This window comes from Ceratotherium simum, chromosome 6 (assembly GCF_057802395.1).
Source record: "Ceratotherium simum simum isolate JZ-2026a chromosome 6, ASM5780239v1, whole genome shotgun sequence".
In the NCBI taxonomy this organism is placed as follows: Eukaryota; Metazoa; Chordata; class Mammalia; order Perissodactyla; family Rhinocerotidae; genus Ceratotherium; species Ceratotherium simum.
Window position 1 is genome coordinate 16,212,366 of NC_141905.1, and position 16,373 is coordinate 16,228,738.

A 16,373-nucleotide genomic window follows, 5' to 3' on the forward strand; every position below is an offset into this window, starting at 1 on the left:
CTTCAGAAGAAAGGACCGGTGAATGTGACAACATAGCAGCAGAAACTGTCTAAACTAAAACAGAAAATAAAGGATAAAGTTAGCTTCATTGACTTGTTGTACAATATCAAATGGTCTATCGTATATGTGATTGGAGTCTTAGAAGGAGAGGAGCAAGAAGGGGGCCAGGAAAAATATTTAAATAAATAATGAGTGGAAATTTCCAAATTTGATAAAAATTATAAATCTACAGATCCAAGAAGTCCAATGAACACTAAGCATAATAAACACACACACAAAAAACTACACCAAGTCACCTCATAATCATACTGGGAAAACCAATGATAGAGAGAAAATCATATAAGCAAACACAGAAAAAGAGATACATTACATGCCAAGAAACAAGGATAATAATACTGCAGATCTCTTATGAGAAACTATGCAAGCACAATGGATTGACATCTTTAAATGGCTTCAATCTGTCAACCTAGACAAAGATCCCTCAAAAATGAAGGCAAAATAAAGACATATTCAGCAAGCAAAAGCTGAGACAATTCATCACCAGCAGATCTACATTACAAGAAGTGTTCAAACGTGTTCTTCAGGCAGAAGGAAATGATACCAAATAGAAATTTGGATCTTCACAAATGAATGAAGAGCATCAGAAATGGTAAATATAAAAGACTTTTTAAAAAATCATTTCAAAATTTCTTCAAAAGAAGATGGACAGCTTAAAGCAAAAATAATAATGTGTTGTGGGGTTTATTACATATGTAAAAGGAAAATATGACCAAAATAATACAAAGGATGGAAGAGGGGAAATGAAAGCATACTGTTGTAAAGATCGGATAGTAAATAAGAAGTGGTATAATGTTATTTGGAAGTAGACTGTGGTAGGTTAAAGATGCATATTATAAACCCTAGAACAAGGAGAAAGAGAAGGATATAAGCCAATACTTGAGATAAAATGGAAAACTAAAGGTTACTCAGCTAATTCAGAAGGAGGCAGGAAAAAGGGAGTGAAGGGTAATAGGACAAATAGAAAACAAATAGCAAGACTGTAGATTTAAACCCAACCACATGATAATTACATAAGAAGTAAATGACCTAAACATTCCCATTAAAAGGCAGAGTTTGTCAGGCTGAATAAAAAAGCAAGATCCAACTCTATGCTGTCTACAAGAACAGAGAATCCCACTTTAAGAATAAAGAAACAAATAGAGGAAGATGGGCATGGATGTTAGCCCAGGGCCAATCTTCCTCAGCAAAAAGAGGAGGATTGGCAATGGATGTTAGCTCAGTGCTAATCTTCCTCACACACACACAAAAAAAAGAGGAATAAAGATACAGATAGGTTAAACGTAAAAGGCTGGGAAAAGATACATCATGCAAACAGCAATCTAAGAAACCTGCAGTAGCTTTACTGATATCAGACAAAGAAGACTTCAGAACAAGGAATATTACCAGGGACGAAGGAAGGAAAATGGATGTTCAGGGTCCTGGAGCCAGGCAGGCGTTATGTGATTGCAGCAGTCTTGGGTGATGGACAGAGATGGACAGAATCAGAATTCTCTGGAGGGCTTAAAACACAGATTGCTGGGCCCCACTCCCAGAGTTTCTGATTCAGGGCTGGGGTGGGGACTGAGAAAGTGCATTTCTAAGTAGTTCCCAGGGGATGCTGATGCTGCTGGTCTTGGGATCCACTCTGGAACTACTGGCTTAGATTGGCCCTCTTCTTTCTCTTCAAAATGGACATTCCTACCTTAGGGGATAGTGTAATAAATTAGAAAGATAAAATAAGGAAGTGAGGCACCCGGAAGTGTAGATATTGATTTCCTCTACAATTGATTAATTGGGATTGATTGAGATGGGAGCTGGGATAATAGAAAGCCAAGGATTCCACCTTAGCCATCCAACTGGGGGGTGATGTCATTGAGGCAGGAAATACAGGAGAAATAGATTTTGGGGTGGAAATAATGAGCCCAATTTTGGATTTGTTGAATTTTAAATGCAGTACCCATATATCTTCTCTTTTTTCAAAAAAAAAGTTAGCGCTGTGGGTATTTACTGGCTTAGTCATTTTACCATGGTTTAATTCCGTGCCTTAAATGACCACTTGTGAGCTGTGAAAAAAATCTATGTGAGATGTTAGCTGGCCCCAGGTGGGCCTTTCTGAACCCTGCATTTGCATTCTATCAAACACTTGGAGTTGGGAAGGTGCGAATTTATCCGGGGCAAATGTCAAGTCAATGGGGATCAGAGATCTAAGAAACAAGTGATCCTTATGTCATTGATGGCAGGGTATGGCTGCTGATGGTGGATGAGGACGGCGAATGTAGACTTGCAAGAAATATTTCCTAATTGTCAGCCATGATTTTACGTTGTTTTTATAAAGGAATTAATATTGGCCTCCATTTCCTACCAATCTTGCTAACACTGCTTGAAATGTTTTTGTTGCTTCTCTATTCCAAAGGTTTTGTATTATTTTAGCAGGAGTTGGAAAATGGACAGCGCTTAAGCAGTTTTTCCCTAAAGGAAGAAGACTATACTAATCAAGAGGTTTGAAATATCTCTATCGCAAAACGCTCACAGTTCAAAAACAATGAGGAGTCGCCAAGGATTTCCTCGCGGGAACAGTTCCTGCTCTGCACGAACACTGGGAATTTGTTCCCGCCTTCCTGGTCGCGGACCGGATCGAGGCAGCTCGCGGCCCGATCTCACTCCCCAGCGTTGGGCGGGCTCGGCAGTCCCTTCATTTCCCGTTACTTAGCAACGTCAGCCTTAACCTCCACCCGGTAAGTGGAGACAATGCCCTGTGAATTTTTACAGGTATTAAGCATTTCTCCACTCACTGCCCACCTTGGGGGGTATTCTTTGTATTCTTGGAGATGGAGGGGAACTGGCTGCGCCCAGCCTGGCTTGTCCCTAGGGCTAACCCCCAGGCAAGAATGAGGATGCCTGAGGCTCAGGTCCCGGCACCCAGCGAGGACCACAGCCCCGGGTCCCCCATGCAGTCCCCCCATCTCCCCTCCTCCAGCCCCCGGGCGATGCCCGCCCCAGGAGGAGTGCTGGGCCGGGCGGGGGCGCGTGACCGGGCGCGGGGCGCGGGGACGAGCGGGGAGCGCGCGGAGCTGGGCGCGGGGCGCGGGGTGGGGGATGGGAGGCGGGGGGGGTGCGAGGAGTGCGCGGAGCCCCGGCGCGGGAGCCCCGGTGACGCACCAGTGACGTCGGCGGCGGCGGGCGGGATTTCCCGGCCCCTCCCGGGCGCCAAGCGAGACCCTGGTGCGGAGTGGGCGCGACCAACGTGGGAGGGGAGGAAGCGGTGTCGGGGGGCGCACGCTCTGCACCCCGCCGGACGGGAACGCACTCCCACGGCGCAGCACAGCGGGGCTGAGCGGACAAAGTACTTGGCGTCTGGGTGACTCCACTCTCAAACTGGGCACAGGCTCAGCCACTTGCACCCCCTCAGCCTCGCGTAGTCTTTCCCCTGCCCGGGCGGGGAGGTGCGGAGCGGGGCGGGGCTGGTGACGCGGACCGGAGACCCCGGGGGCGGCGCGGGGCGCGAGACGCGCGTTTCTACCGCAAGCCCGTCAGCGGCGAGGCGCGCGGGAGTCCGAACGCGGAGCCGGAGCCCGACCCGCCCAGCCCAGCCCCGCGCCCGCATGAGGAGCGATGCCGCTGGGTCTGGCCGCCCGCCGCGTGCACCGCGCTGGAGACAAAGCCCGCGCGTGAGCGGCGCCCTCGGCCCGCGCGCCCCTCTCCGGGTAAGTGGGCGCCCGCCGGCTGGGCCGGCCCGGGTGTGTCTGCGGGGAATGCATGGCACAGCTTTGCTCCAGCGAGCTCGGGGCGAGCTAGAAACGAAGGGGGACCTCGGGCGGGAAAGTCTCTGGAACTGGAGAGACGGTTCTGGTGTCTGTATCGTCCTACAGCGGTCAGTGGAGGCACGCGAAGCAAGGACTGTGATTACCTTGGGCGCCTGCAGCGAGTCCGGCCTTCGCGGCGCTGGCACAGGTGGGCGTCGGCCCCCGGCGCAGGCAGGTGCGGGGCTCCTCGAACCCGGGACCCTCTGCGGAGGCCTGGGAAACCCGGCGCGGGTTTAGACAGACAACTCGGAACTTAGGGGTCTTCTAGGGGTCGGGGTCGCCCGATCTCTCCGGCCTGAGGGGGGAGGCCCCTGGGGACCCCTTTTCCATATGTAGGTCACGGAGCGTTCGCTCTTCTCTCGGCAGCGACATCCCCCGTTGAAGAGGACCGTAATGAAAGGGATGGAGTGGCTAGGTGGTCATTTTATTTGGGGAGATGTTCTGGGCGAGTGCCTGAAGAAGCCCTCTCGATTCCCCAGCACCCCAGGACACCTGCCTCGAGAGCAGTCCAGTGGCGACAGTCGACGACCAGGCGAGGGCTGGTTTCCCTCCCTTATGGCGTCTGTCCCCGAGGCTAGTGCTGAAATGGGCTGCGCTTGCCGCGCGCGCACGCAATGCATTGGGGGAGCTTTGGTTTAATTTTTTAATTGCCTTAGAAATAATAACGGGAGAGTGGGGGGGGGGGTGGCAGCAGTGTGGCAGGAGAAGACTTCTTAATTTAGGAGGATTTGCTTATTTTTGTGTCTCTTGGGCCAGGGTGTTAGGAAATCCAAAAATGTTAAAGTTTGATCAAGTGATAAAGTGGATCATGGACACCGAGTCTCCTACCCTCTTCTCAGCTCTCCACCGCTGCCGCTTCTCTTCTCCGTTCTGCTGCCTCCTAGGACTGTAAAAGGCTGGCATAGGGCCGGGCGTTTCAGTCAGAGCGAAAAGCCTCCTGGGCTGCGCTGGTGTTCCCCATTAAAACGTGTCAGTCCCAGCATCTACTCATGAGTCCTCTCTGTGATGCGTCCTTCTCACAGTGGGACAGGAAAATTCAGTGGCAAGCACCTCAAAGCTGCAGCGAGGGACCTGGGCTCTGTGGCTGGCTTCTTGGTTCTTTGGGGAAATCGTTTTTCTGATTTTTGCGTGTTGCAGAAGAAGGGAGGCACGCGGCCATCTGATCTGGCCCTGTTCCTTGCAAGAGGCTACTGTGGGAACAACTGAGGTGATAAATGGAAAGCCTTTTTTCAGTCCTGAGAAACAAGACACGTACGTGTAAACTATGAATTATTATTGAAGTGTGGGGTTAGCTCAGTTAGTCGTGATGAGAGATGGATATAGCACGTAGTAAATAGTAGGTGTTAATGTAAATACCAGCTTTATTGTGATGCTTTGCCAGTTAATGAGTAGCCTCACCATGGGGTTATTAGGCTGAAATGACTGTTTAGGACAATGGACTTCTTGTTTGCTCCTCCATCCACACACGGCTCCAATCCTCAGCCTCCTTAAAGTAAAACTGCCCGAAGGAAGCCTGTGGAAGATGTCTGGACAGCTGAGAAATAGCACTGCAAAAGGGTCATTCCCAGTAGTCCCATGATTGGCTAGGCAGTTGCCTTTGATGTTTTTCAAGCAAGACGAAGGTGGAGAAACCAGGGAAAAGCTTTTCCCATATTCATTTTACAGTTTTTAAAGCCAAAATGACAGTCCCCAAAGTCCCCAAATCTCAGTACATTCTTCGAAATGGTGGAACATCAGGTGGCAACTCAGGTGCTGTGATCCCCCTGGTCCCTGGGGAAGCAAGCACCTGGTAGCTGTCTCAGGAGGACCGGGACCGGGTGGGGCTTTAGGAGGGATTGTTTATAATGCCTCACTCACGCACACGCACACACACTCACCACACAACTACTGTTTACTGAGGAAGGCAGCCAAATGGCTGCGAAAAGACTGAGGTCTGCAAGACACATCATTCTCTTTTATTTATAGCCACATCTCACTCACACATTTTTGTTACCTTGTCTCATTTTTGTTCTGCTTGAAGAGGGGAGTATGCCTAATAATGTGATGCATGTTATTAGATTGCCCTTTTTCTTCATGGAATTTTGAAACAATGTCTTTAAGATATGACCTGATTTGTTCTCAGAACACCTTTATGAGGATATACTATAACCTTGCAGGTTTGCCTTTTTTTATTCGATATTTTTATTCATTCTAGATATATTCAGTCATAAAGAGACTGATTATTCAGGTAGAGAGATTATTTGTTCAGTTTTCTTAAACCAGAAACTGAAATTTAACTTCTTTAATACACGAGAATACTACAAAAATATCCTTTCAACAATAGCCAGCAAAGGTATTTTAATTGAAAATCAGAGACGCTAAATGAGTGCCAGGAAAGAAAAACAGGGAAATCAGTTATAGTATAGAAATTAGCATAATCCTACTGAAGATTTTTAAATAGCTGGTTAAAACCATATGAAGCATAAACCAAATATATTAAGTAAATGATCAGAAGTGAAAACAATTGCAAATGAAATTCCCATTTAGGGAAATAGAGGCACGAAGTACTGCTGAAAGGAAAAGTTAATGCAGAGAAAACAGTGGGTGCTTAAAAAGGGATCAGTTCAATAAGCTAGCATCTGAATCACTTTAATTGTCCAGGAGTTTTTGTTCGGTCAAATGGCAGCTGGTGTGCAATCAGTTTTCCTGGTGGAACTCGGCAGACAAAATGGCAGATCTTGTGCAGATGGTGGGGTGCAGGTGTGTTGAAGATATGGTGCTTGGGGAATTGGCCCTGGGTATCCAAGGAGAAGTGAGGACGTCCACGTAGCTGTGGAGAAGCTATTCGCCCCTGAAGCCCTGAGGTTCCTGGCTATCTGCAAGCAAGTCACCAATGGCCCCACCTAAGAGGACCAGACAGGGGAGGGAGGCTGGGTTAGCCGGCAACTGGGGGGTTGGGGGAGCGCTTGGCTTGGGCTGGATGCATCATGGATGATCTCATTTAATCCACACACCATACCTGGAAGGTTTCTCCTTAGCAAAAAACAACAGTGACTGCTAGTGTCCTTTCTGTCCAGGGGTGTTTGGTGGCTGGTGGTGACTTTTTTAACTAACCAAGGAAAAGCATGTATAAATAGGAAGGGAGAGCAGTTGAGACGTGTGGAAGATAAGAAATGGGGAAGTGCGTAGAGACCCACCCCAGGGACTGCGCGTGCGCTCCTTTCCCAAAGGCGCAGATTTGTTCCTCTCTCTTCCTAGTTTTCTCAAACCATTTTCCCTGGGTGGCTGGGTTGGCTCTCTCTAGTGGGACATGTGCTGTGAGGCTGAGGAAGACGATAGAAATGCTTTAAGCATCCCTCTGGGGCCCAGGTCGTTTCTCCCCTCAAGGAACGCATGCACAACCTGAAGTAACAGCCCTCCATCCACTAACTGGCACCAACTGCGCTTTCTGCTTTTCTCGTTGGTCTCTGTGCTTCCTCCCGGTTCATTGACAGCTGTGGGGCCTTCTCTTCCAGCCCCCTCCCCACGGTGACCACCAAAGGAAGAGGGGCAGGGCAATAGCAAGAGGATGTAGGGAAACATTTTTAATTGTTTTAAAAATTCGTATTAGAACACCTTTACAACTACAGCAAAAGGTGTTAACGTGAAAAATCAATGTGCTCCCATAGTCCCCATCTGCATTCAACTTTTTCCCGTGTTTAGTCACACAAGTATGTAAAATCAAGAGATTTTTACCAAAACAGTGCACAAGTATGAAGGTCCAAGTAGAAGAAATGGAATTAGGAAGGAAAGAGCGAGGGAATCTTGAGAGAGGGTAGGAAGCAGAGCAGCGTATGGAGGTTGCTGAATGAAGGCAGCCTATTGTAAGCAGGTTATTTTCCACGACTGCCAGGCGAGCTCTGTGGCCCAGGTTCTGGACGCTGTTGAGGAGACAAAGACAGGGATGGCAGACAGTGGGTGGTGGTGCTTCATGCTGGGACCCCTCTCAGGGGTCGGGCTTTGGGAGGCATGGGAGACAGAGGTCTGGCAGCGCTAGAGGCTGGGGCAGCATGATTTGCTGCCTGCCCCACTGCACACTACCCATAGGGCAAGGTCTGCTTCCCAGGGCAAGCAACAGAAGCTGCTTCTTTTTTCGGGTATACAACATACTGGTTCCACATTTGTATATATTGTGAAATGATCACCACAATGAGTGTAGTTAACATCTGTCACCATAGTTACAAACATTCTTTTTCTTGTGATGATAAATTTTAAGATCTGCTCTCTTAGCAACTTTCAAATATGCAATACGGTATTATTAACTATAGTCATCATGCTGTACATCACATCCCCTGGACTTATTTATTTTATAACTGGAATTTTGTGCCTTTTGACTACCTTCACCCATTTTGCCCACCACCACCCCTCTGCCTCAGGCAACCACCAATCTGTTCTATGTATCTAGGAGGTGGGGTTTTTTTTTTCAGATTCCGCATATAAGTGAGATCATATGGTATTTGTCTTTCTCTGTCTGACTTATTTCACTTAGCATAATGCCCTCAAGGTCCATCCATCTTGTCGAAAATGGCAAGATTTCATTCTTTTTTAAGGCTAGATAATATTCCATTGTGTATATACACCACATTTTCTTTAACCATTCATCCATCCATGGACACTTAGGTTGCTTCCATGTCTTGGCTATTGTAAATAATGCTGCATTGAACGTGGGGGTGCAAATATCTTTTCAAGTTAGTGTTTTTGTTTTCTTCAGGTTAATACTCAGAAGTGAAATAGCTGGATCATATAGTAGTTCTGTTTTTAATTTTTTGAGGAACCTCCTTGCTGTTTTTCATAGCAGCTGCACCAATTTACATTCCCACCAACAGTGCACAGCCCCAACAAGGGTTCCCTTTTCTCCACACCCTCATCAACACTTATTATTTCTTGTCTTTTTAATAATAGCCAGCCATTCTAACAGGTGTGAAGTGATATCTCATTGTGGTTTTGAGTTGCGTTTCCCTGGTGATTAGTGATGTTGAGCACCTTGCATGTACCTGTTGGCCATCCATATGTCTTCTTTGGAAAAACGTCTATTCAGATCTTCTACCCACTTTTTAATCGGATTGTTTGTGTTTTGCTGTTGAGTAGTATGAGTTCTTTATATATTTTGGATATTAACCTCTCATCAGATATATGATTTGCAAATATTTTCTTCCATTTGGTAGGTTGCCTTTTCATTTTGTTGACGGTTTCCTTTTGTGTGCAGAAGCTTTTTAGTTTGATGTAGTCCCACTTGTTTACTTTTGGTTTTGATGCCTTTGCTTTTGGTGTCAAATCCAAAAAATCATCAACAAGACCGATGTCAGGGAGCTTACTGCCTATGTTTTCTTCTCGGAGTTTTATGGTTTTAGGTCAGAGCTCAATCTTATATGCCCAGAATCAGAACATGAATACACCTTGGAAAGAGCTGTGTTCTCTCTCTCAATGCCTGCTATTGAGACGTCCTGGCAGCCCAGGACCCACACAGACTGAGCCGCTGCTGTTTGAGGACCCCTTTCTTTTCTGTGGGACCCAATATCACAGTGGCCTCCACCTTCCCATCTTCCTTTATCTATATGAGAGCCCCCGCATACCCAAGAACTGGTGTCCTCCCCTGAATTGTTTTTCCAGCCTGATTTGGGGAGACATCTGTCCTGTCCTGTTGCTCTGGAGTACCTGTTGTGCATATCCTTGATGGAAACTGTAGGGGAGGAAAAAAACTTTTCCTCTGTCCTGTTGGGTTTTGTGGCTGGGGTCTGTGAATTAAACTAACGAGGAGAGATTAACAGGAGAAAAGAGCCAGATTAACCGAAGAAAAGATTTATTACACATGCACACAGGAGCTTCACAGAAGAGAAGAGAAAACCCAAAGAAGCTGTTAGGTTTGAGAGCTTATACGCTATTTTAACAAAGGGAGATAAGTTGTGGAAAAGTGACAAGACAAAGAAAAAGAGGTTTGAGCTTCTAGGGGCAAATTATGGGAAGGTAAATATATTGGGAAAACTAATGGAAGATAGGGGTTTATTTTAGTCAGGTTTGTTTGTGCAGACCCATCTTGGTGCTGACTTTCTCTCACCAGTGATAATGGTTGTTTTCCTCCTCCTGGTCTGGGAGATGGGAGGGGAACACCATCACAAACAGAAGTTTATGTCCTGCTTCTAGGTAGAATGGGGGAGGCCAGAGAGTTCCTCCTGTGTCTGCTGTTTCTTAATTGCCTTCAGTTCAAAATAATCCTTATGCCAAAGTGGCATATTTTGGGATGGTATATTCTGATCCCCTTCAAAATTTCCAGCAGGAGCCTTCCTTGGTGAAGTCCGGAGCCCATAGCCTGTGGCATACTAAACCAGCGTGAGTAATCCCTATTTGGTTTTAGTTTCTGTTCATCAGTCTCAGAAAAATTCTGTTTTCTCTGTGCCCAGTTAACTTCGCTTACAACCAAAGCGCTGCACCAGTCTGTAGATACTTATTTACCCCCTGACACCTGTGGGGCCACACGGACGAGGGAGGGCCTCAGTCTGGTTAAGGAGACGGGTTACTTAAGTGTGCAAGTGTATGTTCGATGGTATATTCAGGAGGAAGTAATGTTACAGGGCTGTAAAGACACAGTCAGGCTTCCGGACTCTCAAGGGCGGTGGTAGGTATGGAGTGTGGCTGAGATGGGATGATGGAACCTGAGTGGAGAATCCCAAAGTGTTGAACATCGAGGGAAATTGTAACAAAGGTGAACTGATAGTGATGTCAGCCAGCAGATTCTTTCTGGAGCAAGGTGAAGTATAGATACATAAGTTGGCCTTCATCAGCACCCCACACTCCCTTCTCTAGCTGAATTTTATCTACCAGGGACAAGGTCACTGGAGTCTTCTGCTTACCTAGACGTCTGGGTACCCGGCTGGACCCCTTCTGGACTCCCCCACCCTGTCCCTGTCTCTGAGTGGCTTTCCTTCATCGCCCTTTTGGTCAGAGTTTAGTGTGTCCGCACCCTTGTCCTCCACTTGGTTGATCTTGTAGAATTGGGTATTTTGGCTCTTTCCCGATGGACCTTTCTGTGCTTGCTCTGTCTGCACCTTGTGAGTGTGTCCACGGCCACCACTCTGTCATGTCTCTGCATTCTCAGAGCTGTTAGAAGAGGTTGGACAAAAGTGCTATGTGTCCTGCGCGGGGGGACTGGCCCCACACCCCCGAGTTCACTATGCCCTCTAATAGGTCAGATTCCTCGAAACTCTGCAGTTTCTCTCCAATCTTCTCCTTGCGCTAGAATTTGTTATAGTAAATAGTGTCTGAAATAAGTCGATCGTTGGCCTGGACCCAGGCACATTTTTATTAAACAGAAATTGTCTTTGTCATGGGATTGTCATCACAGAGCTCTGCCGATCCTCCCCGTGGCCAGCCTTCCCGGGGTTGTCAGCCTTTCTCTGGTTTTCCTCTGCATTACTGCTGCCAACCAAGTTCATCTTCATCGCTGGACGCTATGGAAGGACTTTTTCAATACATGTATTTTGCTGAAAGCAATTTGATGCGTTCCAAAGAGACTGTATGTAAACCATGTGTTTCTAAGACATTCATTTACTGAACATGTGACAGACACCTGCAGTCCATGCACCAGATATTTTCGGCACTGACAATTTAGAGATAAATAAGACATAGTCATGCCCTTCAAAGAATTCGTAATCTAGAGGGGAACGTGTGTGAAAACAGCATACCCGCCCCTGGATTAATGCCGTGACAGACATGTTTAAGGTGCTCCCCTGATGATGGGCACATTAATTCTTCCTGAGAGCAGTGGGATGCAGAAAGGGCCTGACAACGGAGGTCATGTCTTAAGCCGTCCCTGGAAAGCTGAGTGAGGTTTTTTCAATCCAGACAAGTGAGAAAGGGCTTTCCCAGTAGAGGGACCAGCATGTGCAAAGGCTCAGAGTTGTGAAAGTGCAGGGGGGAGAGCGGAAAAGGCAGATCGGAGTCAGGTTATGAATAGACTCTTGAGTAACATATGGAAGAGGCTATTCTGTGACGAATGGGGATCCAGGCCAGTTGTTGAGCTGAAGCAGCATTTAGGAGGGGCTGGCCTGGGCCCTCTGACTGTGCCTGCTGTGCGGGGCAAGTCAGAGGAACGAGGCAGGAGAGGGAGAGCAGAGGGCGCTGGCGAGGCTCAACGGCAGTCATCCCGAGTGCTCAGGCCTTCGCATCAGTGGGCATTGCTCCGACCGGAAGTGGAGAAGAAGGAAGAGGCTGGTTTCTGGGGATCCCAGGGTTTCCAGTTTGGGCCTGGACAGAGAGGATAGCATGACCTGGTTTAGTGAATGGAAGAGGAGGAGCAAGTTGGGCAAGTGGAGGGAGAGTGTGTGACGTGCCCGGTGAGGAGGCGCAGCCCAGGTGGAGCGGAAGTCTGGCTGGAGACCGAGACTGAGGAGTCGCTGGTCCCCAGGTGAAGCCTTGCAGCGGGTGAGACTGCCCGGGGCTCCGAGGCGTGGTGAACAAGGTAGAGAGGCTTCAAAGAGCAGACAGAAAGTTTGGGCAAAACAAAAATTATTTTGTAAAATGTGTACTCTTTCTAATGTGGGTTTTCACGTATTAAGTCCCTTAAAAGGGGCCCCCCTGCCCAGCAGTCCCTGAGGCTGCTCAGCCCTCCTGTCTCTGCAAAGCCACAGCAAGCCCGCCACCACCCCTCCTGTGGATGACTCATTCTTTCTGTGCTCCAGCACCTGCCGCTCTGCTTCTCGTTTATGATGCCTTTGTCCCCCTGGTGCTTACGGATTTGCTCTGATGCTGCTCGCACCACCTCTCACTGTGTGTTGACGTCGGGCCTATTAGCCTTCAGTCAGGGCGTGTCTCTACTCAAGGAAGAGTTTTTGTTTTATGTTTTTTCAAACCTCCTTGTCACCCTCCACCCACCCCACCCCCAAGCCCTGGTGGACAGCGGGGCCATGGCCCTCCTTCATGGTTACCATGGCAGCTCACGAAGACTCCCCCGCACACCGGCCCAGGGCCCCAGGCCAAGCTCGGCCTCCCTCGGGTTCTTCCTGCCCTGCCTTCTCCTTGGACCTCTGTTGTTAGCTGTGAAACACGCCCTGCAGTGGGGTTTTCTCCCTTTTTCCTCAGTTCCTCGCTCTATCTGTTCTGCTGGGTTTTCCTCGCTGTACTTGCTAAGTGCTAGGGATACAGCAAAGAAGAAAAGCAGGCAGTGGAGGGGAAAACAAAAAGATCCCTGCCCTCATGGAATTTTCGTTTTAGTAGAGGACTCAGACCAATAATAGTCAGTCAGAATTATTAAAAAGACAAGAAGTAACAAGTGTTGGAGAGGATGTACAAGGGAACCCTTGTACACTGGTGGTGGGAATGTAAATTGGTGAGGCCACTATGGGAAACAGTATGGAGATTCCTCCAAAAATTAAAAGTAGAACTACCATATGATCCAGCTATTTCATTTCTGGGTATTTATCCAAAGAGCACAAAAACACTAATTCAAAAAGATAAATGCATCCCTATGTTCATTGCAGCAGCATTCACAATAGCTAAGACTTAGAAACAACCTAAGTGTCAATCAATGGATGAATGGATAAAGAAGATGTGGTATATATACACAATGGAATACTACTCAGCTATAAAAAAAGATGAAATCTTGCCATTTTTGACAACATGGGTGGACCTTGAGGGTATTATGCTAAGTGAAATAAGTCAGATGGAGAAAGCCAAATACTGTATGATTTCACTTATATGTGGAAAATAATAACACATAGATATAGAGAACAGATTGGTTGTTATCAGATGGGAATAGGGGTTGGGGAGGGCGAAAGGGGTAAAGGGGCACACGTGTACAGTAACAGATGGCACCTAGACTTTCGGTGGTGAACAAGATATAGTCTACACCGAAATCCAAATATAGCCTTCCATGACAGGACAGGGTCTTTGTTCCCCCCCAGTCCCCTCCCACCACACCCCCAGCATACAGGGCAGCTACATGTCCCTAAAGGAGCATTTGGTAGTATACTCAAGGCAGAGGAAGAGACTCTTAGCATAATAATGCCCAGGACATAGGTCTCTCTCACTCCACAACAGCCCAACTGTTTTGTGGATGCCCCACCAATCTAGAAACTGGGCCAATGGGCCAAGCAGCTCCTGATGTACCAGGCACCAGGCGGAGCCAACAGAGGGGTAAGAGCTCTGAGCCAGAGGAGTTTGACCCATCCCAGAGCCCTCCAAAGGGTGCCCCTGAGAGGCTGGATCAAAGACCCACACGTCTTGATGATCTGGAGGCTAACTGGAGCAGAGAGGCCACCCTCAGGTCCACTCTCTGCGGGTTGGGAGACAGCTCGGTAGGAACCGTTTCATATATTCCTGATGTGTGGCCTGGTGGGTGAGCAGTAAGTGTGCTTCGTGTGGGGCTGCACTGGCTGTCCCTTCCATTTTACATACCTGTTTTGGGAACCGTTTATTTGTAGCGTAGTCCATCTGTAAAATTCAGGGTAGATCCATCAGTGGTTCCCAAATCTGGCTGCATAGCAGAATCACTCTGAGTAGTTTTCAAAAATACCCCTTCTTGCGTCGCCCCTGGACCTGATGACTCAGCAGGTCTGGGCCAGGAGTCTGTGTTTTGAGCTTTACAAACCGCTGAAGCAGATGATTTCTGCAGAATGAGTCCTTCTTCCTTGTGTCGGATAACCCCCAAACCACCGAAGTGTCCCCGGCCCCCGTTTTCTCTGCCAGCCTCTCCCGCCCCTGCCGGAGCTGTGAGACAGTGACTCCCAACAAAGGCCCTGTGGCTGAAACACCTGCGGGAGCCCAGGTCTCCTTTAAGGTTTGACGCATGGGTCTGTCTTCCCCATTCTTCACGAGAGAGGCTCCTCGATGGGGAAACCAGCCACTCACCGTGAAGAACTGCCTCTGCGTGGAGCATGATGACCCCAAAATACAGTCTTCCCCACCGCTGCACCCCTTCCCACAGGTGCGCGAACCTGCGTTCACCCTGGTTTGCTGAGGAGTCAGGAAGGACCATTAGTTGTTGATGAGACAAGTGAATGCTGCTGCGCGCCCTGTGGGGAGGTGGGAACGCAGAGATGAGTGAAAGGAGGTCCCAGCTCTTGAGGAGTTTACAATCTAGTGAGGGAGACAGATGATTATAACACAACACAATTAAGAACAGGTCTCACCTGAACACAGCAGGACACCAAACCCAGCCTAGGTCAGGGAAGTCTTCCAGAAGGAGGTCCCCAGGTTTGGCCAGATGAAAGGGTTGGGGCAGAGCCAATGAGTGGTGAAGGCTTTCCATACTGAGAGTTTCTGCTTGAGGAAAAAAATAAATAAATAAAATTAATAATAATAATAGCAGCTAACATTTGAGTGGTTCCTGCACACCAGGCTCTAAGTGTCTTGTATTAAGTGTTTATTCTTTGACAATTGTTGTGCTAGGAAAGATAATGGCCCCCCAAAGATGGCCACACCTAATACCTGGAACCTGTGAATACGTTACCTTACAGAGCAAAAGAGATTTTGCAGATGTGATTAAGTTAAGAATATTGAGATGGGGAGATTACCCTGGATTGTTTGGTGGGCCCAGTGTGATCACAAGTGTCTTCATAAGAGGAGGACGGGAGTGTCAGAGAGATTGGAGGAGCCTGTGCTGCTGGCTTTGAAGATGCACGAGCAAGGAATGCAGGTGGCGGCTAGAAGCTGGAAAGGGCAAGGAAACAGATTGTCCCCCAGAGCCTCCACCTGCAGCCCTACTGACACGGTGGACTTCCGAACTCTAGAGCTATGGAATAATAAATTTGTCTTGTTTTAAGCCATAAGTTTGTGGTAATTTGTTGCAGCAGCAAAGGAAATGAATACAACCATCATTCTTCCCGTTTTGCAGCTGAAGAATGTCGAAAGTGAAGTGACTTGCCCAAAGTTGCATAGCGAGTAAGGAGCAGATCCAGGGTTCAAGATTCAGCCGTCTGCTCCAGACCCTACGCTTGCCCGCTCCCTGCTCTCTCCTGCCTGGCAGGGATGAAGAAGCAGCAGTGCAGGCTGCGGGAGCTTGTCGGGGAGACGGGGAGCGTCGGAAGATGAACCCGGCAAGGCGGGCAGGCAGGAGCCTGGAGCCTGGAGGCCCTTCTTGGCCGAGCGGAGCGGGTGGGCTCTGCGGCCTGTCTGTGCTCCTTCCTGGAAGTCTGCTCAAGTCCGTGCCACCCCGGTGGCACCCCGGTCCCTGCTCACCCAGCTCTGCTTGGCTGCAGGTGCAGACTGCACTGTTTGCTGATACAAACCTCTGCCTTTCCCCATCATCAGATGGTTTTAAAGAACCTCCCCAGCCCAGTAATTAAGAAGAGACTCTGGTTAAGCACAGCATCCTGATGCATTTAAAATTCTCCTATCTTCAAACATCTGTTTCTACATCCTAATTTTTTTATTCATTCAAATCTTTAGCTCTTTTTTTTTTTTTGGTGAGGAAGATCAGCCCTGAGCTAACGCCCGATGCCAATCCTCCTCTTTTTTGCTGTGGAAGACTGGCCCTGGGCTAACATCCGTGCCCATCTTCCTCTACTCTATATGGGACAC

General features: G+C 48.2%; 1 protein-coding gene across 2 annotated transcripts in view; it reads left to right on the forward strand.

Annotated features, from left to right (window-relative positions):
* The first annotated feature begins 3,286 nt into the window (after positions 1–3,286).
* The window catches only part of GNG4 (G protein subunit gamma 4), a 67,558-nt gene continuing 54,471 nt past the window's right edge, over positions 3,287–16,373 (forward strand). For both annotated transcript variants that reach the window (XM_004432389.3, XM_087431921.1), the window contains exon 1: positions 3,287–3,743. The gene's annotated coding sequence lies outside the window, so the exon portion shown is untranslated. The remainder of the gene's footprint in view (positions 3,744–16,373) is intronic.